Here is a 27,382-nt window from a genome sequence, read left to right as displayed (position 1 = left end):
TGTAGTGATGATTCCCCTCAACCCCTCCCCATATCTTCTTTTAGTACTTAGCCTTGATTTTCTGCAGCTTCAAAATAGTGGATAAGTGTAGAATATTGGTATTTATCTTATTTTGTGTTTCTCTGAGCTTCCTGCATCTGTAGTTTGATGTCATAAATAAAATTGTCAGTTATTATTCTTTCAAATAGTATTTCTTCTCCATTTGGATTCCCAGTGTATGTATATTATACCCGTTTAAATCTCCCACAGTTTTAAGATAGTCTCTTCTTTTTTATTTCCCTATATCTTTGTTTTTCAGTTTAGGAAATTTCTAACAACATACATTTAAGGTCACTGATTTGTTCTTAAGCTGTGTCAAGTCAGTGATGAACCTGTAAAATGCATTCTTCCTGTGGTAGCCATTGATTTTTTTACTGTCTCCCTAATTCTGCCTTTCCCAGAATATCATAGACTAGGAATCATGCAGTATGTAGCCTCTTCAGACAGGCTTCTTTTACTAGTAATAAGCAGTTGAGTTTTTTTTGTTTTTGTTTTTGTGGCTTCCTTTTATTTGTCAAATCTCCTGCAGTTAATCACTTACTGAAGAACATTTTTAGTAGGTATGAATACTGGTTTTGTGTGAACATGAGTTTTCAGTTCGCTTAGGAAAATACATATTCTTGTGATTGGTAGGTCATATGGTAAACTTATGCTTAGCTCTGTAGTGCAGTCTGCCAAGTGGCTGTTCCATTTTGCATTCCCACCAGCAATGAACATAGGTTCTGTTATTATCCATTTTCTCTCCAGCATTTGGTATTGTTAGTGTTTGATATTGCCTATTCAAATAGGTGTGTAGTGATATTTCATTGTTTTAATTTGCATTTCTCTACAATGTTAAAAATCTATGTGCTTATTTTTCATCTCTTTATCTTGACTGAGGTGGCTGCTTAGATCTTTTGACCATTTTAAAATTAGTTGCCTACTTTATTGTTGAGTTTTGAGAGTTCTTGGTATATTGTGAACACCAGTCCTTTATTAGGACATGTGTTTGGCAAATATTTACTCCTATTCTTTGGCTTTCATTTCCATTCTCTTAACAGTGTCTTGCAGAGGAGAAAATGTTGAATTTATTGAAATCCATCTTATTTCATTTTTTCTTTAATGGGTCATAGTTTTGGTGGTGCTTTTAAAAAACTCATTTCCAAACCCGATGTTTGCTCCTGTGCTATTTTCTACAAATTTTATAGTTTGGACTTGAAAAGTATAATAAAGTCAACATGTAGTTAAGATTTTCTGTTCATTTGTTTTAGTATGTGGATGTGTATTTGTCAACCATTTGTTGAAGAGATTGCTTTTTTCTTCAGTGAACTGTCATTGTTTCATTGTCAAAGATCAGATTTGCCTGCTAAATCTCACACCTTTCCCCTTCTCAATATCTCCACCTACCAACCTCTTCTCCAAGCCACCATCATCTTGCCCCAACTGCTACCATAGCTTTACTGCTCTTGCTTTATCTCCTGTCCTCTGTTTTCTTTAGAGAATATAGTTTTTTATGCTTTTAAAGCATAAATAAAATAGCTGTCTCCTGCTTACTAAATTGATTTCCTTTGTATAGATAATAACATGCCTATGATCTGGCCCTATCTTTTCCTCCAGCTCTACCTCCACTTTTGCTCTCCAACCATCTTGGGCTTCTTTCATTCAATCTATGAATTTCTTAGCTACCTTGGGGGATTTCTAATGACTTCAATGTCCCTTACCCCCTCTTTCTTTCTTTCTTTATTTTTATATCGTGCTGAAGATCAAACCCAGTGCCTTATGTGTGCAAGGCAAGTGCTCTATCACTGAGCCACAACCTCAGACCCCCTTATCCCATTTTTAGATCTCAATTTAAATGTTTCCTCTTTAGAGATTCCTTCTCTCGTTATCATATCTAAACATCCAGTTCATCTACTCATTTTCATTCTTTAACATTAGATTTGATACCCTCATTATTTTTCTCGATTTTAAGGCATACATTGGTCTATTTACTGCTTCACTTCCTGAACCCTTGAATCCTGTGTATCTTGTTTGTTATGCTTTTTAGCACCTGACTGACTCACAGTAGGCATTGAATGAATGTTTTAATAAAAAAAGATGGCGGCAGTTTTTGAGATATCCAGATGTAGTAAGGGAAATCCACATATAAGTAGGTACATTTTAGTGCTACTTTAGTGCTGTTAGAACGCTATTTTGGTCCTGAAAAACAAGCAATGAAAGATTAAGAAGAAATAGGTCCTGTGGATTTTTAGTAGTGTGAACTGATAATTATGTATGTCAAATTTGTGAAGCCATGTTGCCTAAATTGGTATTTTTAAAATTATCTGATACTGTGAGGTTAACAGAACTCTTACCCTAGCAGTCTCAGACTTAGGATCTCAAGTGTCCTTAGAAACCACCCATGTGTTGTAACATCATAGGTATTGTAGGGCAGTCTCAAGCTCACTAAGAGGTCATGTAGCATACTGAGTTTTGGCTCTCTAGAATCAGTGTTTGGATTTGAATATCTGGCACGGCCACTTTCCTTGGGCAAGTCATTTAAACTGTGTACCTCAGTTTCCATTTCTGTAAAAAGGCTATTGAACCTATTCCCAGGGGTATTTTAAGGAGTAAATTGGCTAATATATGTAAAGTTATTTACTATGTGCTAGGCACTGCAGTAAACATGAAGTTATTTCTTTTCCTGTTTAAAGGCCTCATGTAACTAAAATTGCATGATAACTTTCTCAACACATGTCACACTTTCAACTTTACAAAGAAATTAGAATGCATGGAAAGGGACTTTGTTCATTCTCCTGATACCAAACATAAGTCTAACTTCTTCAGCATCTATTCTTTTGTGTGTGTGGGGTACTGGGGATTGAACCCAGGGCTTTGTGCATGGGAGGCAAACTCTCTACCAACTGAGCTATAGCCCCAGCCCAATATATATTCTTTTTAACTTCACCTGTGCTGTATAACTCATCACCTCTGCTATCTTAGATATGTTAAGATTTTTATTCCTTCATATTTAGTTTTTTTCTTTCAACTGTATACTTATATCCATAGAAATATGAAATCTCTCCAATTAAAAAAAATCTTTCATGGACTTTATATCTAATTTTAGCTATTGCCTCCCTGTTACTCTAATGTTCCCCAATTTAAAAGCTGATCTCTAGGCCAGGGGTGGAGGCTCATGCCTATAATCCCCGTGATTTGGGAGGCTGAGGTGGGAGTTTCCCAAGTTCAAGGCCAGCCTTAGCAACTTAGGAAGACACTGTCTCAAAAAATTTCCATTTCTTCCTCCTCCCCTCCTCCTTCAGACCACTTGTCCTTGCTTCAACCTCCAGTAGTGCTATTAAGATTATTAATTAGTCTGTTGATCTCATTCTACCCAGGCTTTTATATAGGGAGTTTCTCAGTCTGGTACTTTGGTTACTATCTGACAATTCTTTGGACATTTCTACATATGCTATACGTTAATAACCTTCATACAGATGGCTCAAGTTTATAATACTGTCCAACTTTATGGGTCTAACATCTTTGGCTGTCCTGAGAGCACTTCATACATGTTTTATGAATTTAGATTATTCTGCCTTCTCAAATGTGGGTTTCCTTTAGCATTTCTCATTTTAGCAAACGTTACTCTCATGCATTTAGTTATGCATGCTTGGAAAGTGGGTGTCATCCTAAATATCTATTTTGTACACTCTAATCCATCTTCCTGTCCTGGTGTGTTTTGTTTTTGTCTCAAATAGCTCAACATTTTGTCTCTTCTCCTTGTTAAGACACTGGCTTGGTCCATTATCTGTTGGCTTAAAGTATAACAGTTCTAATTGGTCTCCTTGTGTATATCTTTGCACCAAATAATTCATTCTCCACAGTATGGCCTGAGCAATGCTTCTTAAGACACAAGTTTAATGATGCTACCCCTTTGGCTAAAATATTCAGTTGGCCTCCCCTTGCTTTCAGGATCCATGGGAAGAATAGAGACAAAAATTCCTCATAAATTTTGTGGAACTCTTGAGGTCTACTCCTTTTTTACCTCTACAAGCTTACCTTGGGCCACTTTTTGGTGTGTCTCACTTTCTTTATGTAGCTCATTTTCTTACCTCAGGAGGCCTTTGGTAAAATTCTTGAACAGGTTAGGTCACTACCCTGTTTGCTCTCACTATGCCAAGTACATATCTTATCGTTCTCTGTAGTCATTTAGGTTTTATACTTTTGTGTGCCATTTCTCCTCTAGCTAAAACTCCCTGAAACCCAGGGGTTTGCATTCACTTTCTGTTTGCCAATGCTTATTAGCCAAGTTATCAAGCCTCGGGCTTAATCCCTTCATCAAATCTTAAGATTCCACTCATTCTTACTAAGTAAAAGTGACAAAAAAATAACCACTGGGAGAATGAAACCTGATGTGAGGAAGATAAAATGTGCTTCTTAGAATCAGTGGAAGATCACAATAATATTGTCAAGTGGTTTCTTTAAAAGTCAATGAAACCTAGCATGCTTGTGCATGCCTATGATAATCCCAGCTACTCAGGAGGCTGAGGCAGGAGGATTGCTAGTTGGAGGCCATCCTGGGCACCTCAGTGAGGGCCCTGTCTCAAAATCAGATAAAAAATAAAAGAGCTTGGTTATTGCTCAGTGATATAATACCCATGAATTGATTCAATACCACCAAAATAATAAGAGCTGAGTTAATTCAAAATGTAACATTCTCCCCTAGCTTCCTGCTTTCTAGTGGTAGTAAAAGATGTTATTTAGGGAAAAAATTCAGAATATTTCCCATTTGTAGACTCTGACATCTTAAGAAAATTATTGGCCCTTATCGATTCTATTATTCAGGTCTTCAAAAAATGAAAAATTAAACTTCTTTTAACTTTCCAAAGAAAATACAGCTAATTTTAACTAATTTGATTCTAGTAGGTTTGATTACTTTCTGAACTTTTCTAAATTCAAATGATAATTACTTGGGATACCACTTGGAGAGAGAAATTCTTGATTAAAAAATCACAAGGATTTTTAAATTTAGAGTAGTGAATAGTGAATTACTACTTGTTTGCCTGACTTGCTCTTTTTTTTCATTAACTTATATTCTCATATTTCTTTTTTAGGAAAATTACCCACTGTGAGCATTCCCGTTTTCATTCCCAGGTTGAGGGCCTCTCTGTACTTTTCCTATGGGTGGGAAGAAGTCATTTCTGTAACAGATTTAATTTTTGTCTTGACTCAGTTTGTGCCTACAATAGAGAAATTTAGAATGGAAAGTCAAAGTCATCTTGCCATTTAACATTATATAATTTCTCAGAGAATAATTTAAAAATTCTATTTAAAAAAAAACTTTTGTAATTTTAGGGCCTGTTTTATTAGGGTCTGAATAATAAACTCTCTTAGTAGTCTGGCATTTGGTAGTTGGAATAAACTAATCACTTTTTTTTTTTTTTGCAAGTACATAAAATACTCATTATCTATGAGTCATCATTTTGAAGTCATGTACATTTTAGCTTTCTTTTGTTTTTCTTGTTTGAATTATCTCACTGTTCTTCAGAGCACTTTTGTGGCAATTATGAGCTTACCGTCCAATTTTATTCTGCATAGGTAGTGCCAAAATACATTGCTGGATAACAAACTATTGTAAGTAATCAAATAGTAGTAAAATGTCTTTTATAGAGCAAAAAGTACATGCAGTATAGAGCTATTTTTAAAATTTTTTCTCATGATGTACTGGTAAGTTTATTTTGAGAAAATGTATCTTTGAATAAATAGAGAATTAATCACCTCATTTCAAAAGATTTATTAATAGGCTATAATTTTTCATAAGTAATTTTTATTAAATGTTTTAAGTGGACCATCTATCAAATATTAAGTTGTTGGCATTCTTTCAGTGTTATGTCTCCCAAGACTTTTTTTCATGGAAAATGTGACTTAATAGTGAACTTAGTTTTTTTTTTTTCAATAATCTTTTAAGAGGCATTTAAGACAATCTTATAATACCAAATATTTTAAAATAGCAGACCTACCTTTCTTTACCTTTCATATGAACTGTTATGATACTAGAACTTTGGTATCTTAGTTGCAAGATTTTGTGCATTAAAGACAGTCTAGCCAGGCATGGGGGCACATGCTTGTGATCCCAGTGGCTCAGGAGGCTGAGGCAGAAGGATCGCTAGTTCAAAGCCAGCCTCAGCAACTTAGTGAGGCCCTAAGCAATTTAGCAAGACCCTGTCTCTAAATAAAATATAAAAAGGGGCTGGGGACATGGCTCAGTGGTTAAGTGCCCTTGGGTTCAATTCCTGGTACCAAAAAAACAAAAACCCACAATCCAACAACCCCCTCTTAGCAATCACTTTTGTGTGAACTCTTAATGTTAGCCATGGATATAGAGCTATATAAATGGAGACATGATTTATGCATATTTTCTAATTAGACTAAATTCCAAAACCTTTATTTTAATAGATTACATTCATTTGCCTATAATAGTTTTTGGTTTGTTTGTTTAGTTGTAGATGGACACAATACCTTTATTTAGTATTTTTTATGTGGTTCTGGGTATCAAACCCAGTGCCTCACGTGTGCTAGGCAAGTGCTCTACCACTGAGCTACAACCCCAGTCCTATAATACAGTTTTTAATACAGCAAATCAGTTTTGGCAAATACAGATTTCCTTTTTCTGTCCAGTCTGCCAAAAGCACCTATAACCAATAAGTTATCCAAAAGATTGAACTCTTGTATATTCTGTTGTAACAGTAGAGCTGAAGAGTTTTATATGCAGATTCTAATTTTTTCTCTGAAAAAGTAGCTACTCTTTATTGGCTGTGTTTTAGGCACTATCTTATTATTTTCATAAGTTTGCTTGATAAGAAAATTAAAATTCATAGGAGAGCCACATCTGTTATAGAAATTTATTTTATTGCTCACCTTAGTAATTCAAAAGTAGTTGTTTTTAGCTCAGTGCTGATCTAGGTACATATTTTGGTGCAGATATAAGAGGATTTTTAAGATTAACATTTCAGCACAAAACAATTGATTTCTAAACATGCATCTCTATAACATGCTTCATTATTTTTTAAAATCTTTGTTAAATACTTTATGACAGCAATTGGATTCTTATTCTGAGGTCATCTTCATTTGACACATTTCATGATTGTTAGAACTTTCAGTTCACAGACAAACAGACTCAAATGGTCCTGCTTCTAATTTATGGTCCTGAAGTTTTAATATACAGATATGCAGAGACTTTTGGTGGTACACAGCCAGGGAATTTTTACCTTCCCTAAGTCATTCTGACTTGCTACTAATTTGAAGGTTTTAAATTTCTGTCATTTTAAGAAATAGATTAAAAACCTACTCAATATGTCTTTTGGGAGATTTTGAAACAGGCTAAAAATTCTCTTTTCAAGTTTCAAGTGTGCAAATGAGGTTTTAAAAAGTTACTCTTTCAGCATTTTTAGATCAAGTCTCAAATAGATGTTTTTAAACATCTAGCTTTTAAATTTTTTTCCCATAAGAAGTTCCTCTAGAGAAGTAGTTAACTCTCTTATGAACTATTCAGACCTTTCCTATAAAGAAATTCAGTGTGCTTATTGTTTAGAAGAGTTTTGCTTTGTAAAAGAAAAATCCATAGCCCATTTTTAAAAGTTAAACAACTTTTTCAAGGTTTTCACAATGGAGAACTAGTAAATGGTATAAGGGAAAAATAGTTTTAGCCATACCCCTCACTCAAAATATCCTGATTCTTCAGTCAATTAACCATGTTGATGATATCCTGGAACATTAAATGCACACTTACTTAGTTTTTCTGCTGTAATAATTTGCCGGTGACTGAATGATTTTATTGAGTAGTTTTTATGAGTTGCTACCTCTGTAAGTTTGAGAATCTCCGTATAGTTAAAGTAGCTGCTCGGTCAGAAGTTACACATGAGCAACTTATTAAAGGAGAAATTTGCTGTTGAGTTTAACCTCATCAATGAAACTTCTTTTATATTTCACATACATGCATGCAATGTTTTATTTGGAAACAACCTAGCAAATGTCATAGGCAAAGACATTTAAAAAAAAGTGTCCCCTTATGTATTAAACAATTTTCAATCTTTCCTTTATTACTACCAACAGTATTTACTTATAAATGGTCGAAATTTAGTTTCACTATACTGGATTTTTTTGGGGGGCAGGAGGTGTTCTGGGGATTGAACTCAGGGGTACTCTCCACTGAACCACATCCCTAGCCCTATTTTGTATTTTATTAAGAGTCAGGGTCTCAGTTGCTTAGTGCCTCACTTTTGCTGAGGCTGGCTTTGAACTCACAATCCTGCCTCAGCCTTCCAAGTTGCTGAGATTACAGACTTGCACCATGTGACTGTACTGTTGTTGTTGTTTTAAATGTCATCTATTTTTTTTTAAACCAAAGAATAAAGACTAAGCCCTTTCCCAATGTAATGCAGCTATTTATTGTTAGTAACATACACCAAGTTGTTGCAAAATGTTGAAAGCACTAGGTTGGTTATTGCATATCTTTAAATATTTTAACTTTGAAAAATAGAGATGTTTGTCTTTGTGTTCTGGATGTTTAATTTTTAGATGTATTGCTAATGATTTCATAACAATATATATTTAGGACTATGAAGATCAAGAAACATGGATGCTAAAGTTCTGCAGATAAAATAGCATATTACTGCAGGATTATTATGTACTAGCTAAAGCATTTAGAAACTGCTCTTGGGAAAGGGGACATAATTTTACTAAAATCAACCTCACTTTCTGTTTCAACCATCTATTTCAAGAAGTATTATAGACGACAACATGAAAAGTGTTATCTATTCTTAGAATACTAGAAGTGTAGGATTTATTCATATTAATGTCCTTATTTTTCCCTCTGTGAAGCTCACTGCTTATTTGAAGTGAGGTATTTAAAAAAAATAAAAATAAAACAATTGCAGTGTTACATATTGTAAAGTTTTACTCTTAATCAGTTCCAAACTTACCAAATACTATTTACCACCCTAACCCTAGACAGGTTGGGTTAAGATTAATATGTTCTTTTAGGTATTCTATATATCTATTCAAGCAATTAAGAATTTGTATTCTTATTTTTCATTTTTTAAATATTCTCAAATGATAGCACTCTACAAAGATTGTCTGCCCCTTAGTTTTTTTTTTTTTTTTTTCACTTAATATTTCTTGGTAGTCTAAACATTGTTGCTAGACAACCTCTTGATATGTACTCTTTTGTGGAGGCAGGTACTGGGGATTGAACTCAGGGGCACTCAACCACTGAGTCACATACCCAGCCCTATTTTGTATTTTTATTTCAAGGCAGGGTCTCACTGAGTTGCTTAGCACCTTGCCCTTGCTGGTGAACTTGAGATTCTCCTGTCTCGGCCTCCTCAGCTGCTGGGATTATAGGCATGCACCACCATATCCGGCATGATATATACTCTTTTTTTTTTTTTTAACAGTTGTAGGTATATACCATATTTCCCTTAGTCTAATAAAATGTAGGTTGTTTCTTTTGCTGCTACAAGAAAATACTACAATCAGCAACCTTGTCCATATGTCATTTCCTATCTGTATATGTATTTTCAAAAGTTAAATTCTCAAATAAGAATTTGCAAATATTGTAAAATTGTCCTCCATGAGGATTATACCAATTTGACATTAATAGCACTGAATGAGAATGCCCCTTTTCCTATTGTCATTAAAGTATTATGAAAACTATACCTAGAGTAGTTTGCATTTTTAAGTGACTTTAAGCATATATGTAGGTGTGTGTGTATGCATGTATATATGTTTTATTTTTTTATTTCCATGTGTTGCTACGTTTTGTTTTGCTTGAATTAGTCTTTTGTTAATGATATATAGAGTAGTAATATATTTCCAGTTTGACATTCTGATTTTGTTCATGGTGGAATTTTGTGCCCATCAGTCAGATTTATTAGAACCTTCTTTCATGATTAGGATTTTTGAGTCAGGAAGAATTTTCACCCCAAGGTTATAAAGAAATGATAATACATTTACTTTTAACTATTGGTTTTGCTTTTTCTATATACATACATCTTTGACCCTTTGGGGGTTTATTTTTGTGTCTGGATGGATCTGACTTTTGTTTTCTGTTTTGTTTTCCAGATGGCTCCTAATTGTTCTAATAACATTTAATGAATAATTTATATTTTCTTCAGATGATCAGATCATATTTAGAATTACAATGTCCTTCAAATGTTTTGAATGTAGCGGTGATGGAAGAATTAATGAGTAATAGAAACTGTAGTATTTTTATTCACAGTTACCTTGTTAGTTGAGTTGCCAGAAATTTTAGTTAACTATAGCTACTCACAAATTGAAAGGCACTTTCCCAAACTTTTCTACTATATTGATAGAATTTAGTGTAGGTTATCTTCAAGGGCCATCATCTATCAAAAACTTTTAATTGGTGTTTTTGGATTGTTCATGCTTATGGAAGTAATTTGTCATCTGAATTTTCTTCTTCTAAAGGCCTTAATTATCCTACTCAAGCACAAAGTAAGGAGAGGCTGGAAGAGATAAGACAAGAGTCTCTCCTGTGGTTCATCATAGCATTAGTTGATAATCGTTTATGATGCCTGTAGTTGTTACTATTAGGGGTTCCCATGGTTTGCACAAATTCAGAATAAAAATGAAAAAAACACAGCCAGGTTTTATAAGCTGATATGTGTTCTAGTCAATTCATGTTATTTCTAGAGTACTTTTTATTGTTAAATATTTTATAATGTTAGGCAAACAAAGTAACAGAATAAAAATGCTAGTTTCCGTTACTCATTTATTCTGTCATCTTTACAATCAAAACATTCCTAATTCAATTATCTCCATATTTCTATGTGTGAAGACCTATTACTTGTACCAGAGAAAGTCACAGATCTTTGTGTATTTTTTATATAGTGACTAATAAGATGTACAACAAGTATCACTATAGGCAATGAGATTTAAATTAATTGCTATTCACAAGAAGAATCTACATTTGAAAAAGTATGTAGGTTCATGTGTGTAATACATAAAGTAGAGGCAATCAGTGCTGTCAGTCATGTATTAGGTCCTATACAGTTAGCTATTTTAATCAAGCCCTAGATGAAGTAAATCAAAACATGATAGAGACCCTTCACTTGTGCAGAAGCTGACTTAATTGGGCAAACAACTGTTACAAGAGCATTACATAAGAGTTAGGACAGGGGAGTAGAGGAGTTCTGTGTGATCCATTACTGTTAAGTGTGACCTGGTCTGGAAAGGACCTACCTGAGAAGTGACATTGTATCTGGTCTCTGAGGAGGGCTGATGAGAGTTAGGCCTGGAGGCAAAAAAATTAACTAGAAGCAATTTCAGAATTTAGGAAAGAACTAATGTGGACCTGAGTCAGGATAGAGGCTTTAGAAATAGAAGGGAAGAGGTCCATTTAAGAAGTATTTAGGGATTTCTAAGTCTTGTTTTCTGATGAATATAGATGTAGGAAAAAGGGGTCAGAATGACCTGGTTTTCTATGTGGGAAGTGGTTCTGGTTTCCAGAAATAGGGAATATAGAATAAGTTTACAAAAAAAACACTTAACATTTAAGCACGTTGAGTTTGGAACACAGTGAAGTGGAGTTGACCCGTGGACATTCAGATTTGAACCTGAAGATTGGGATAAAGTTCTGAAATGAAGGTATTGATTTGGGAGTTGTCATCTTAATGGTGATAACTAATGCTATGAGAGTAGACCTGTTACCCAGGAAGTATGTGTAGAACAAGAAGAGCAGAAAGTTGAAGGCAGAACTTTGAGAATATCTATGTTAGGGGATAGAAGTTTCTAATTCTGGCCTTTGGTTAGACTGCTCCTCTTTACCCAAATAGTTTGACAAGCTGTGTATCCAGTCAAATCTAATCAGTTCTGAAGTGTTAGAATTAAAACCTATCTTTATCATGAAACTGTTTCTACTGCTTTTTCTAAAGACGTTTTTAAAAAAGCACTTAACTGGTGGTAGCATTTATTTTTAGTCATCAAATACTATTACACAGAATCTTAAGATTTTTTTTTTTAAACTCAGATGGTTCCTATTTTTTTAAAAAATGTGTGTGTGCATTTCTTTTTGTTTATAAAACTGGTCATTTAGATGAGTAGGTGTTTTCAGATGGTCATATTGAACAACTACTATATGTCAAACAGTTGTTTTCTAAATTTTAGAAATAAGATCTTGACCTGAAGAGTACCAACAGCTTAATGGTAAAAATAGATAGCTGGGTGAATGTTATTATGAAGTTCATAGCTTCCTTTTTTCTCTCCTCCAAAATATAAATTTATTGTTGTAAATATTAGTTTATTGTTAAATTGATCATATTTCAATGCCTTCTTCCATTATAGTGATATGATGTAGAAAAGCAAGTCAACTTCCAGGCAAAGACTTTTGTTCATGTTGTTTGGAAATGTTTGAAATTATATCTGGAATATACAACTTTATAACTTAATATTTTTCCATGTTATCACAGTTCTTCAGAAACATTTTTACTTGCTATAGAAAAATATGAGTTTTATTTTCTTATTGCCAGACATTAATTTTATTTTTCCATTACCTTATTATACATTGTGCTTTAATGAATGTTCATATTAATGCATTAATCTTTTTATGCATCCAGGATTGTTTTCTTGGGGTTAATTCACAAAAGTGAAATTTACTGGACAATATAGGCGCTTTTTTAAAAAGACTTTGTAATATACATTGACAAGTTCCTTTTTGAAAGGGCCTTGACTACACTTTTAGTAGCAACGAAAGAGAGTACTTATTTCTCTTGCCCAGATTTCTTTTCTTTTGTGTTTTTTTTCCCCAAATTTTCTAGTTTGACAAGTGAAAATAATATCTTGTTTTAGTAACGCTGGTTTTCTTATTAGTGAAGATAAACAAAAGTATAAATTCTACTCTCAACTTTCCTCTTCTGCTCCTTTAGTTCTAATATATAATTTAGTGAGTATATTTTTACTGTGGGAATAGATCATACCCTTCTTATTTTTCAAGGTGAAGAGACCCAGGTTTTCAGTTGTAAAGCTGTATCAAAACTTTCCTACCCTTTCTTTTTAAAAAATTAATAATAAAATATACATAACAAAATTTACCATCCTGTTTTTAAGTGTATAGTTCAGTGGCTTTAAGTGTACTCAGGTTCCGCCATTGTCACCATCCTACCTTCTGATCATTTTGATTCCTCTGCCTGCGTATGAATGTTGGCTTCAGAATTCCCCCTTGCTGCCTGTAGTTTTATAGTAGCCATTCTTTTGGTTACTGTTTTGTTTCTGATAATTTTGACTTGTCTGGATATTTTTGAAGCACACTGCCTGGGTATGAAAGCTGAGATTTCCTATTTATATTGGGTCTGGAGCTGTTACTAATAATTTAGATTTCTTTATTCAATAAATATGCCTTCGAGTTCCATTTTAGTTTTCCATAAACTTATTATCTTGTCAAGGTTGATGTTCATTTGCCACTTCATGCTTATCACATGGGACCTCATGAGCTTTGTATAGGGCTTTTGGTTGTTGGTTTTGAGGAGATAGGTCACTCCTCAGAAGTGTTTATCTATGGGGATGGGGGTTGTGTCTTTCTCTAGCTCTTCCTACTAGAAGAGCTTCCTGGAGGTACAAAGGCTCTGGTGTGGCAAGGAGCTACACTGAAGGGAGGCCTGGGTGGCAATAAAGGAGAGGGAAGGGGAAGTGGTGTTGCAAGAGCAAACAGAGGCCGGTGCTAGAGTGCAGTATGAGAGGTGGATTCCTATTGAATAGAGCTGTTAATAGAACTCTATCGAAAGATTTTAATTGAAGCTTAGATTTGGGGCAGTAGAGTTGAATGTGTTTTTAAAAAGATCACTGTGAAGTGCATAAACCTATTAGAGGGGTAAGAGTGGAATCTTGGAGTGTGTTGATAAGTGACTTCTTACCCAGATAACAGTGTTATACTGATTTATTTTCTCTCTCTCTCCCCTTCTCCCTCTCTCTCTCTCCTTCTGTCCCTCCCTCCTTTTTTCTTACTAAATCCTTCATGTGACTATCGTGGAAAAGTTAAGCTGGTCGAACATATAAACATAAGAACCATGGGCTCATTAGTATCTTTCTTAACCCAGCTAACTGACTTCAAGTTTAATATAGTTTGCACGTGAATCTCAAAAATTCACTATCATCTACTGTTTAATATCCCTATAAGGTTAACTGAACTTAAAATGATTTAGTGAGCTCAGAAAAATATTCATATTTCTCTTTTAATATATGAAGAGTAGGAAGTCCCAGTCATTAATAGTACTGAAATAAAAAGCAAAGCATTCGTCAGTTTCTTCTAATTGCAAGTGCTGTTTATCACCATCATGCTTTAAGTTTCATTCATTACAAATTTATCATGGCTTAAGTGTGTAGATGAGATTTGAGTACTTTATACGCATTTTGGGCATATATTTTATTGGTCCATATTATTCATACATTTAAGTTCAAAGTTGAGTAATTCCTCTAGGAAGCTTCCTCTGACTCCCTCTGTGCTGTCATCACTACGCCTGTACCTTCCCCCATGCTAAGCACCTATGATGCTGAGCTATTTGATGCTCTGAGAACAAAAATGAAGGTTAGGGAGAATGAATGCAAAAGAATGAACTGGGGAAGCAGACTTGATGGCAAGATTGACATTTCTTTGAAGTCTTGTGAGTCTTCTGTTTCATTAAGTGATGCAGTTTTGTTTTGCTATGAAGTCTTTACCTAATTAAAAAAGAAAGCACATTACAGAGAGCTGTGTATTTTGTTTATATTGTGGCTGTGTCTATTTTCAGCCCATTGTTTTTTTTCTCCTGTATGAGGAGTTACAGTTCTGCAGTATCTTGTGTACTTTAAATTATTCTCCTGCACTGATTTTAGGGGATGTCAAATTGATATCTACATGATTAGACTTTGTAAGTTTGAAAAAAAATCATTTCATTTAAGATAAAGTATTTGAGTATAAAAGTTTGAAAAGAATTATTTCTCCTCTCTTCAGCATTTTAAAGTGTTAACTCTGACTTCTTACCTTCCTAGTGCTCTCTAAGCCTGGTCTTTCCTTATTTTGACTGTGGACTAATTGTGATTTTCTTCTTACCTGTGCTATTTTCTCTCCCTTTTTTGGCTATTTACACTTCCTGCCATGAGTTGCATGTTGGTATGTAAAGGTCATTTTTAGTTGTGTTCCTTTCATTCACCTTACCCTGAACCCTGGGTTCAGGTCCTCGTCTTCACCATCTTTTCCATCACCCTGGCCTGGGTAGCTCAACTCCCTCAGATGATCCTTCTTCCGAAGCTTCTAGGTTTTACTTATGATTGCCCTGATTTTCTAGTATTCCAGGCTCAACAGCCTCATCATTTTTTACTTCATTTTCTCATGCCTCCCAGATGGTTGTCCCTGAACCCCTAGACCCTAGGACACTGCATGCAGTGTGTACACAGGCTTCCAGTTTTGTAATTATCAGATTCTGTAAGTATATCTTGCCTTTTTGTTCTTCTCTCCTTTCCCCCATTGTCTCCTTCAAGGTTTAGGCTGTTAAGACTGGATTATTAGTGAGAAATCTTATCAGTCAGCCTGCATCCAAACCCACTTCCCTCTTTCCCAGCCATTTGATTAATCTTATTAAAACATGCTGTCTCAGTAACAAGCTCAGAAATCTTCAGTGGCTCCCTGGAGTTCCCTTTGAGCTGACTTCTTACCAAACTTGTAACGTACTACCTAACAAAACCCCCTTTTCTTACATATCTCCTTTACCCAGAATTCCTGTTCTACTCTTCCCCTGAAACTCACCAACCCTTTTGGGACCATAATCACATTCTACCTGATAGGATATATTCTTTTGGAAACTTAATGCATTTTTTCCCATTCTTTTATTAAAAAGTTGCCCCTCATTATTACTTTGCCCTACCTTTTTTATTGCTGGAGAGTCAGCAGGGCAGAATAGTTGAGAATGTGGGCTCTGCTGCCAGAGTGCCTGCACTTCACATCCTGATTCCACCTCTTGCTAGTGTGGGACCTTGAGCTGGCTATGTATATAAATTGGAAGCAGTAATAATACCTATATCACAACACTGTTGTGAGGAATAAATAAGTTAATTTATTTTAAAAATACTTAGGGTGCTGCTCAGTCCTATAGAGATGTTGGCATGTTAATAAAAGCTTTCTGCTGTTCCATAGCTCTTAAGGGAAGAGACTGTCTTCTTATTCTTTTTCTTTGGATACCTCTACAGAATCTGGCATGGTGCCTAATACATACTTGACATTCCTTAAGTATTTATTGAATGTGATAGAAGTTTATTGAACAGCTCTGTTGTCCAATAACAGCTGCTTTTGGTTTTGAAATAGGTTGTTTAAGCTTGTACAGAGTAATTTCAGCAGTCATAAAGTGAGGTCACTGAGTTTTTCTCGGATAATTTAATAGCAGAGTGTACTATTTCCTTGTTTAATTATATGGTTTGGATAGAAAAACATCTGTGTAGTTTTAAAATATATATATATTTTAAACAAAATTATACAAAGATGATGAAATAGTGAACCTTTGAACACTAAAACATAAGACAGAAACTTTGGTGTTTACAGAAATGTCCCAAAACACTAAGAATCATATTGGGCAACAATTTTGTCATGTAATGGAGACAACCTTCTAAGTGAACTTTTCCAGAGCAGAACTATCCAGTTTCTTGTATAGTTTTTCTTTCAAGCACACTCATTCTGAGCTCCACTCTGGGATTTTAAACTTATGCATTTAGCTTTTCTACCATATACTTAATAGAGTTTTTTAGTAACTCAGAATGAAAGAAGAGATGTTCAGGATTAAAATTTGCTGGTGATCTTGATATATTAAACTTGAATACATTATGAATTATGGTACTGACATGAATTACGGTACTAATATTTTAATCTTAAATATTTGAAATTAGTTTGAGTATTAGTTTTGTTTATATGATTTTGAAGAAATGATAAACATCATTGGCTAGACATTTCATTTAAATTATTTTTATAAATTTGCTCAAAAATTTTAATAGGGACTTAAGAAAGCTCTAAAAACTAGGTAGTAAGTTAAATATTGAATAATGATTGATTTCCATGGAAAAGGGGGGAAGAAATAGCCATTATATACAGGTTCAAGTAGTCTCTTAAAAGAGAAGAAAAACTGAATTTTCACCAGTAAGCAAAAACCTGACTAAATGTGCTAAAATATTTATTTCATTTGGTAATATCTAATAAAGTAGCTTCCTCTCCCCTGGAGGTTCTAAAGCATTTAACAGAGCCATTCCCAATGTTCTGAAGTTTATGTTTTGCCAATTAACCCATTACTCAGACTCTCACATTACTTCAGATAAACCCTGGGTATATTATTTTGCATATTTAACATTGCTAAAAACTAAATTTAACATCTTTTTATGTTAATATGCCTTTTAAGATTTAATTTATATATTCAATTTTGTCATTAATTTACTGCAAATGTTTTTAATATCAAAGTATTCTAATTATTTCTAGGTAAAATAAAAAGATATATCCAAGAATCTATAAAGTTGGTTTTGCAATGGATTGGAATTTAAGAGGAGAGAAGGTATCAAGTTAATTGTGATGAAATATTCACACGTGACCTACTCATCAACTTGCCAAGTCTTCTGTTTCGTTTGTCTTTACAACCTTCATGTTGAAACACTGAGAAGTTTTTATTGAAAACTTCTCTGTTTTCTCTGCGTTAGTGTTGGAAGTACTGAGAGATTTTTATATTCTAGATTATACTTGCTCTCCCTCTATCCCAAATTGAAGAAAACTCTTGGGGCAACTGGATGATTGGCAAACCTATTAACCATGGCAACTATATGAAAATTCAAAGGTATTTATGTATGGTATCCTTGAGTTCTGGTGGAAATAATTTGTTTTTCTTTCTCTTTGCCATGTTAACTTAATCTAGATTTGTGGATTCCAAAATAGAGCCCCAGCAGATTTCTAAAGACTTTTATCTTCATCATCTTTCTGTCCTGCGGTTTTTCTTTGTACTTTAGAATATCTGCATAAGAACATTAGAAATTATTAGAAGGAATTAGAAAGTAAAATTACTGAAATAACCTTCATATTAGTATTCTATAACTTTGAAAGGATAGATTATAGATTTTTGTTTTGTATATCTTATCCATATTTTATCTTCAGATTTCATTTTATTCAGTGTACTCATATTAGCATATCTCTAATGGTTGATGACTATATTTGGGCTAGAGGTTTATATTAATTAAGCTAGACACACCTGTTTGAATTCACTCTTTGTTTCTCAATTTTTTATTATTATTAGTTGCAATGACCAATTAAATAAATTCCAGATGTCTTTTGTAATCCTAGCACTGTGGAAATACAAGGGAAGTTTATTGTGATCCTTATTTTAAATAGCAGGCAGTTTTATTGTAATTACAAACTTATGCATGTTAAATAATTATAAAGTTTTTAAAAGAGCAGATCTTTAAAGATTAGGTCATAAGGTATAGATGGTAGATGGAAGAAAAGCTAAGTAGATTCATAGTAACAGGGTTGATTTGACTCCTGGTCCCCAAGTACTAGCTATGTGAGCTTGGTCAAGTAACTCAACCTCTGACCCAGTTTGCTCAGCACTCAAATTGGGGTGATAACATAACCCCCTCCTGGGATTGTTGTGACTTGTGGCTTTTCTTCTGGGGTTTCAAGGGGAAATGAAGCCCCAATGACCTGAGGCATCTATTGAATGAATGAATTGACTTTTCCTGTGGCTCTGGAATTGCACCAGTAATGGACCATTGTTGGGAGATTTAAGAAAACAGCCACTCAGATCATTCCTGTGTGCCATGATTCCAGTGAGGAATCCTAGTTAAGGAATAAGATGAGTTAACATAATAAATCACACAGAACAAGATCTGAAAATTTAGGTATCATTGGATTCTGAAAAAAAGGATTTAATTAGAGTAAAGGGGTTTCCGGCGAGAAATATCAAATAAAGGCTGTCTGCAAGTATTTTCCATCTTAAGCAAATATCCAATTACTCTCTGTCTCTGGGACCAAATGGGGTCAGAAAAATCAACAATTAATCATCAATCAGAAAGGCACTGAACATTTGAAAGGAGGATTACACATAGGAAAAAAAAAGTGCTTCTTAGCATGTAAATAATAGCAAAGTCATCTGAATCTACAAATATATTAAAACATTTTTTTGTGTTCTTGAGGTGGCAACTGGAAATTAAACAATTTACACATGAAATTCGTAAACTGACACATCTTTTCTGTTGCATATAAAAGCAAGTTGTAGGGAGACACTTAATTTGCTGTACAGTGTTATGTGAGTGCAATTTTAGGTAGATTAAGTGTTGAAAATTGGCTGTTGAGTATAAAGACCATTGGTGACTTTGTGAAAGCCATTTTTTTTAAAGAGAGAGATAATTTTTTTTGAGAGAAAGAGAGAAAGAGAATTTTTAAAATATTTATTGTTTAGTTTTCAGCGGACACAACATCTTTATTTGTATGTGGTGTTTAGGATCGAACCCAGCGCCCCTCGCAGGCCAGGTGAGGGCGCTACCGCTTGAGCCACATCCCCAGCCCGAGAGAGAATTTTTTAATATTTATTTTTTAGTTTTCGGTGGACACAACATCTTTATTTTATTTTTATGTGGTGCTGAGGATCAAACCCAGCGCCCCGCGCATGCCAGGCGAGCGTGCTACCGCTTGAGCCACATCCCCAGCCCGAGAAAGCCATTTTAATGGACTGTAAGTTCATAGGTTAGCATTCATGTTTTCTCTCTTTCCTAGCCACTCATTTACACACATATACTTTCAATATATCTGCAGATTTTTGTGACTTTGTACAGGAAATATGCTTAAAAGCTTATTGAATTTTTATTTTACTATTATTTTTAAATAGCACACTATTAGTTTGTCATCCTGCATTCAGGGTCACTACCCTGCAATTTATCTTGCATGTTACTGCCGTGATCATTTTCATCTGAACCACGTGACCTCACTAGTATGCTCACTCCTCCCTGATCCCAGCCTCTGGGACTAACTCTGTTCTTAGGGAGGACTTGAAGAGTTCCAACCCAATACTGTGGGGTTCAGCAGTAAGGGTAGCTTTTGCTGGTTTGATGCTTTATCTTGCATATGATTGGTACACTGCTGTATTACAATCATCAGTTTCCCACCTTATAATCCGGTTTCAAGTACTGGGCTACTTTTACTACTCTTTGAGGAGTCCTGGCTTTGTAACTCCAAGTCTTTGGACTGACTTTCTCTGATGGGTGACATTTGCAAGGTCCCATCTGTTGGTCTGTCTGTAAATTCATGCTGAAACTCCCTCGTGCCAACCACTTGCCTAATAATTAACTGTTGCCTGTCATTGTTTTCTGTTTTTCTACCTACTTAACTTCCCCCTACTGCCTCCTGTGTGTTTGGCATCCTTATCCCTTTGGTTCCCATCACAGGAACTTCAGGGTGAGTGAGGGAGTTTAACTGATTGCCTCTGTTATTTCTAGATTTTATTAGAGATGTTACCTGCTTGCAGTGAAATAAATTGTGATGATTCAAAGAGAAAGAAAAATTGTTCATAATGATTTATACAGGGGAATGGATATATAGTCAACAGAGAATGAATATAAGGATTGTTGAACAGCTGTGAAATAAATTAATTAGGCCTGGCTTCTATTACACTTGGAAGCCCAGAAGCAGACTGGCTAATAACTAGTCAAGTATATATGTGAGGTTTTTTAAAGGATTACTTTCCAGAAGAGGCAAAAGACAACTTACCAAAATTTATCCAACATGACAAAATTATTTTGTGGCAAAAGAATTAAAAAGATTGAAAAGCATAATACAGAGCTCAGAATGAGAATAATATATTGCAAATGAGGAAGTCTAGAAATGGGTAAATTAGCTGTGAGCTTTCTAGCAGCCAGTGCAAGATGGAAATAATAATTAACCAATTATAAGCCTTTAAGATATAAAAGCAAATGAATTATGTAGGCAAATCACAAGAGTTTCTGGTATTGAGAACATATTTATCTGAAAAAAAAGAGGAAAGTGCTTTGGGTCCAGAAGAAATAGCCACAGGAAGAATCAGTCTTGATTATAAGAAAGTAGATTAATAGCTGTACTTTAATCTTCCAGTGTGTAAAATCTATAGATACTGTAAAGTGGGCAGAATTAGATTGGATTCAAACAGTTAAAGACTAACCACACAAATAATGAAAATATAATTATAGTTATCTTAGAAACACAGTTGTAGAAAATATTTGTAAATCTTATATTTTTTCAAAATATCAACATATCCCTGGCCATCAAGGAAGTCTAGAGATACATTCTAGCTCATCTCTGGCTCTCTTGGGTTCATTGAAATTCAGACTGTCAAAACATTTGCAGATAAAAGGAAAAAATGGAGAATATATTCTTTGAAAAATATCCTGAAAGTATATAGTTTCTAGTATATTGTCCAACCAGATGATTTGAGGAGCTATATAGAACTCTGGGTGGCATGCCCCAGGGGTCGGTAGATAATATGGTACAGAAGTGTGTGTGTTACTATACATCTAACTCTAAAAACTGAAACAATTTTATGTCCAGTGAGGGAGAAAATGTTTCGTTTTTATATTTAGGTTTTTCATCTCAAAACTAAGGATTTTGCCTTTACTGGCTTTATTTAACATTTTAAAAATATTTCTTTAACACTGACTTAGGTCCGTTTTCTGTTTTTTAGTAAGAAGGACTAGGAAATATTTTCATATATTAAATGTGTTAATCAAGTTAAAAGCTCTTAATTAGTTTGAGGATAGACCATTTTGCAAAAACTTTGCTGCTAATTTCTCTTAGATATTGGCCAGTCATGAAGACTTAATGGTCACATAACCAAAGATGAACAGATCTCTGAAATATTTTACATTTGATTCACTGAGAGAATGAATGGATGAACATTTGTGGAGCTAGGTATAAATGATATAAATAATGATCAAGTCATGTCCCCTGCTTTTAGAGTTTACTAGGGGATTATAAAACTAAGAAAGTAAGCCAAGTATATTATAGTGTGAAAAGTGCTCTCAGAAATGGTTGGTATGGGTAAAAAATAAAGAAGTGAAAACTTGGGAATAATTCCCTGTGAAGGATGAGACATTTAGTTGAAATTTTAGGACAGTTACTTGGGAAAAGATCTCCCAGGAAGAGAAAGTACAGAGACCTTAACATAGATCTTTGAAGAAGAAAGAGTAGGCCTTATATATAGTAGGGGAAATGGGAAAAAATCACAGGAATTCATGCACAGGGGTAGGAAGGGGGCTAGGATAGAACAGGGAAGAATTTGTGTGTATGTATGTGCGCGTGTGCACGTGTGTGCTGTAATAGGAGCTCTGCTTTGTCCTGAAAGTTGTAGGGAAACATGGATTTTTTTGAATTGGGAATTTATGTGATTAGATTTGTTGGAAACTTGATATTAGTAGGTTAAAGTGATGGTTTTTTAATGGATAGATTAAGACAGGAACAGCCACAAGGAAAAGGAGTGGGAGAGAACTGCATTCTACAGTGAAGATAGAATCAATTTTGCACATTGTCCAACAAGATGCAAAGGATGATGGAAAAAAATGAAGATAATTTGTGGTTTTCTGATTCAGGTGACATAGCTTGTGTTTGTTTTCTTTTCAGATTGAGGTGAAATTCAATTTAACGTAAGCTACATAAAATTAACCACTTTAAGCTGTATAATTTAGTGGTGTTTAGTGCATTCACAATGTTGTGTAACTACCACCTTTTTCAAATTTTCATGAACTCCAAAAAAAACTACAAACCTATTAAGCAGCAATTCTTCATTCACCCCATCCCCAGTCCCTGGCAAACAATATTATCTGCTTTCTGTCTCTTTGAATTTACCTATTCTGAATATTTCATGTGAATGGCACCATTAACATGTGTTCTCTTTTGTCTTCTTTCATTTAGGTGAGTTCAGGGGTCATCCACATCATCCTGTACTTCATTAATTCATATAATTGAATTATATATTCCATATGGGTATATGCTATATTTTATTTATTCATCTGTGATGAACATTTTGAGTTTCCACCTTTTGGCTATGGTGAATAATGAAAGCTATTATGAACATTTGTATATAACAGTTTGACTGCCTGTTGCATGGTAATTCTATGTTAACTTTTTCAGGAACATTCTTTTGCATGTTGTCTACAATGGCTTTACCACTTTTACACGGGAGCCATTTACGAAGGTTCTAATTTTTCCACATCCTCACCGGTACTTTTGTTTGCTATATTTTGAATTTTTGCCATCCCAGTGGATGTAAAGTGGTATCATGTGGTTTAGGTTTTTTTTTTTTGTGTGGTTTTTTTTTTGGTATCATATTTTGATCACTGATGATGAGTGAGCATCTTTCGTGTGCTTGTTAGCAATTTGTGTATCATCTTAGTTCCAAACCTAGGGATATACCCAGAAGGTCTGTTTAGATCCTTTGCCCCATTTTTCAACTAGACTATATTTTTATATTTTTATTGAGTTCTTTATATATTTATAAGCCCCTTATTGGATACATGATTCAAAAATATTGGTTATCTCTTTTTGATAGTGTCCTTTGACGCACAAAGTTTTAATTTTGATGATGTTAAACTCATCTACTTTTCCTTTGCTTGTACTTTTGGCATTTTATCTAGAAATCTAATGCCAAATTCAAGGTCATGAAAATGTATTCTGTTTTGCTGTAAGAATTTAATAGTTGTAGCTCTGATATTTAGGTTATTGGTCTATTTCGAGTTTGTATATGGTATGAGATTGGAATCCAGCGTTGTTATTTTGCATGTTACGCCGTCATCATTTGTTGAAGAAGCTATTCTTTCTTGGTTGAATGGTATTGACACTCTTTTCTGAAATCAATTTTCCATTGGTGTATAGATCTATTTCTGGATTCTTAATTTTATTCCACTAGTTTTTTAATGTTGTTATCACAAAATATATCTTTTACATTGTATGGTCATTAACAGATTTATAATTATTGTTTTATACATGTCTTTTCTCATTCATTTAGAAAAAAGCTACAAGTCAAAAATATAATGTTGACTTTTTAATATTTGTATATTTTAGTTACCTTTACCAGTGTTGTTGTTGTTGTTCTTTATCCTCCTTCTCCTTCTCTTCCTTTTCTCCTTTTTAAAAATGTGGTTCTGGAGATCAAACCCAGAACCTTGTGCATGCTAACCCACATGCTTGACAACTGAGCTATACCCCTAGCCTACACCAATGTTGTTAATTACTTTGTATGTCTTTGTGCTATTATCTAGAGTCCTTTCACTTCTTCCTAAGGGACTTTTTAAACATCACTTTCAGGGCAGATGTACTAGCAATGAAATTCCTTCAGCTTTTATTTATACAGGTATCACGTAATTTCTCTTTTATTTTTGAAGGAGAGGTTTTGCCATGCTTAGAGTTTTCATTTGACCAGGTTTTGGTTTTGGCACTACTGGGGAATGAACTCAAGGGCTTGCACATGCTAGGCAACAAGCACTCTACCACTGAGCTTCTTCCTCAGCCTTTATTTTATTTTGATACAGGGTCTTGCTAAATATATACCAGGCCGGCCTTGAATTTGCCATCCTCCTGCCTCAGCCTCACAATTAACTGGGATTATAGGCATATGCCACTGTACCTGGCTTCCTGTTGGTACTTTAAATGTGTCACTCTCTGTCTTCTATCCTCCATGGGTTTGTCTGAGAAATTGGCTATTATGTCATTGAGGGTCCCTTGCTTCTTTTGCTGCTTTTGAGAATCTCTTAGTCTTTGATGGTGTAATTATAATGTGTTTTGATATGGGTCTCTTTGATATTGGATTTCACTGAGTGAGCTTCTTCAATGTACAGATGCATGTCTCATAAAATTTGGGAAGTTGTTGGCCATTGTTTTTTTTTCTTTTTTTTTATTGGTTGTTCAAAACATTACATAGTTCTTGATATATCGTATTTCACACTTTGATTCAAGTGAATTATGAACTCCCATTTTTACCCCGTATACAGATTGCAGAATCACATCAGTTACACTTCCATTGATTTACATATTGACATACTCATGTGGCAAATGTTTTTTCTAAGAGTCTTTCTGTTTCTCTTTTTCTTCTGAGTCTCTCATTATGGGTATGCTGGTCTGCTTGGTGGTGTTTCACAGACAGGTCTGTTAGGCTCTGTTCATTTTTCTTTATTCTTTCTGTTCCTGAAACATAATAATTTCGATTGACCTAAGTTTCCCCCCAGTTCTGGGGATTGAACCAGGGCCTCACACATGCCAGTCAAGTGCTTTACCACTGAGCCACATGCCTATCCCTCAAGATTACTGATTTTTTCTTCTGCCTGGTGTTCCACAAGTCTCTTAGGGTCTGTTCATTTTTCTTCATTCCTTTTGTTACTCAGAACTTGATCATTTCAATTGACCTATTTTCAACCTCACTGATTATTTCTGCTCCATGCTCAAATTTGTTATTGAACTTCTCTAGTGAAATTTTCATTTCAATAGTTATATTTTCAATTCCAGAACTTCTCTTTGGTTCCTTTTTTGTAGTGTGTCTGTCTGTCTGTCTGTCTGTCTGTCTGTCTCTCTCTCTCTCTCTCTCTCTCTCTCTCTCTCATTTCTCTTTACGGACTGACGTTCTGTATTTCTCATTTCTCTAGTTTCCTTTAGTTCCTTGTCCAGGGTTTCCTTTAGCTCTGTCAGCATACCTAAGACAGTTGATTTAAAGTCTTTGACTCCTAAGTCCAGTGTCAGGGAAAGTTTCCAAAAGTTTATTCTGTGAATGGGCCATACTTTTTAGTTTCTTTGCACTACTTGTACATTTTTGTTAAAAAACAAAAAATAATGCTTTCTACTATCTTTTGTGTGCATTCGTTATTCTTTTGCCTCAAGTGACAGTAGATTGTTCCTTTTCGGTGTTTTTGAAGAGTGTCTCCTGCTTATCTACTTTTGTGCCTTGAGAGAATCTGAGTTGGGTGAAATAAAGGTAGACACCTTTCTTCAGTCCTTCAGGTTGTCTCCAGTTAGGTTCAAACAGATTATTTGAGAAATTCTGCTCTGCTCCCTACAGAAGGAGAAATTAGAGTTCCATATGGTGGGCTGCCTTGTCAGGGCTGCCACTGAACTAGGGTCAGTAAAAAATGCCACAGTTTTCATGTTTCTTCTTTATTGACTCAGTATCTGCTTGCTTGCTGTAAGCCTTTTACTATTTTCCAGAGTTCTTACAAAGTTGATTCTGATAAATTTTTTCCCTGGAGGAAGGATTCTTGGCACCTCCTACTTTGCCATTTTTATTGATGTCACTACTATAAGTGAAGTTTTTTTTCCTTTAAAAAAAAAATTGATGGGGGCCAGGGCTGTGGTAGAGCGCTTGCCTAGCACGTGTGAGGTGCTGGGTTCAATCCTCAGCACCACATTAAATAAATAAATAAATAAACAAGTAAATAAATTAAATAAAGGTCTTGTGTCCAAGTACAACTAAAAAAGGAAATATTTAATAAAAAAATTGATGGAGCCAGATCTGGTGATGTATGCCTGTAATTCCAGCAGCTTGGGAAGCTGAGGCAGGAGGATCACAAGCTCAAAGCCAGCCTCAGCAAATTAGAAAGGCCCTAAGCAACTTAAGTGAGACCCTGTCTCAAAATTTAAAAAATAAATTAAAAAGGCGGGGGATGTGACTCAGTGGTTAAGCCTGCCTGGGTTCAATCCCTGGTACCAAAGACAACAAAACAAAACAAAAATTTGTTGGGAGCAATGAAAAGTGTCTGAACTAGAGAGGTGATGGGGATTGTGGGGGGACTGAGAATTATCAGATGAAGCTAGCTACCAGGGAAATACATAACTATGAAGAAAATTATATACATAGCTGTGAATCCACTACCAACATAACAAAGCTAAATCATTAGAATATTTTCAAAACCATATTGTATTTCTTCTAATACTATCCTCTTATCCTCCAGAGGTATATTACTAAAGTGATTGAGGTGGTGGGTAGGGAGAACTAATATTTCTGTATTTTAAAACAGAGCCCCCCCCCCCCAAAGCAGCATAACTGGATAGGGACGTATCCCTAAACAAAGTGTTATTTAGTTTGGTTTCTTTTGAGCTTTATAAAAGTAGAATACTAGATGGAGTCTTGTTATGTTTTGCATTTTGCATTCAATATTGTTTTAAGAGTAGTCATGCTGTGTATAGCTGTATGTTGTTTATTTTTATGAGTGCATAAAATTAGATGTGTGACTGTACCACAGTTTTTTCATCCTTCTCTAGTGGTGTTTTCAGGTTGTTTCGTTTTGCTTTTCTATTTTGTTTGGCAGGATGAACAGCTACTATAAACATTTTTATACTTGTGCACAAGATACATAGAGTGTTTCC

The 27,382-nt window shown here is 34.7% G+C and overlaps 1 protein-coding gene and 1 non-coding gene across 6 annotated transcripts in view; one reads left to right on the top strand and one right to left on the bottom strand.

Annotated features, from left to right (window-relative positions):
* Tsc22d1 (TSC22 domain family member 1) overlaps positions 1 to 27,382 on the top strand; it is a 114,443-nt gene that overhangs the window by 42,340 nt on the left and 44,721 nt on the right. The window lies entirely within an intron of this gene.
* Trnag-ccc (transfer RNA glycine (anticodon CCC)) lies at positions 2,864 to 2,937 on the bottom strand. The gene has a single exon. It is a non-coding gene; the product is annotated as a tRNA-Gly (tRNA).

Source organism: Ictidomys tridecemlineatus, chromosome 6 (genome assembly GCF_052094955.1).
Source record: "Ictidomys tridecemlineatus isolate mIctTri1 chromosome 6, mIctTri1.hap1, whole genome shotgun sequence".
NCBI lineage: Eukaryota > Metazoa > Chordata > Mammalia > Rodentia > Sciuridae > Ictidomys > Ictidomys tridecemlineatus.
The sequence above is the reverse complement of the archived record's forward strand: the minus strand, read 5'-3'. Positions and strand labels throughout refer to the sequence as shown.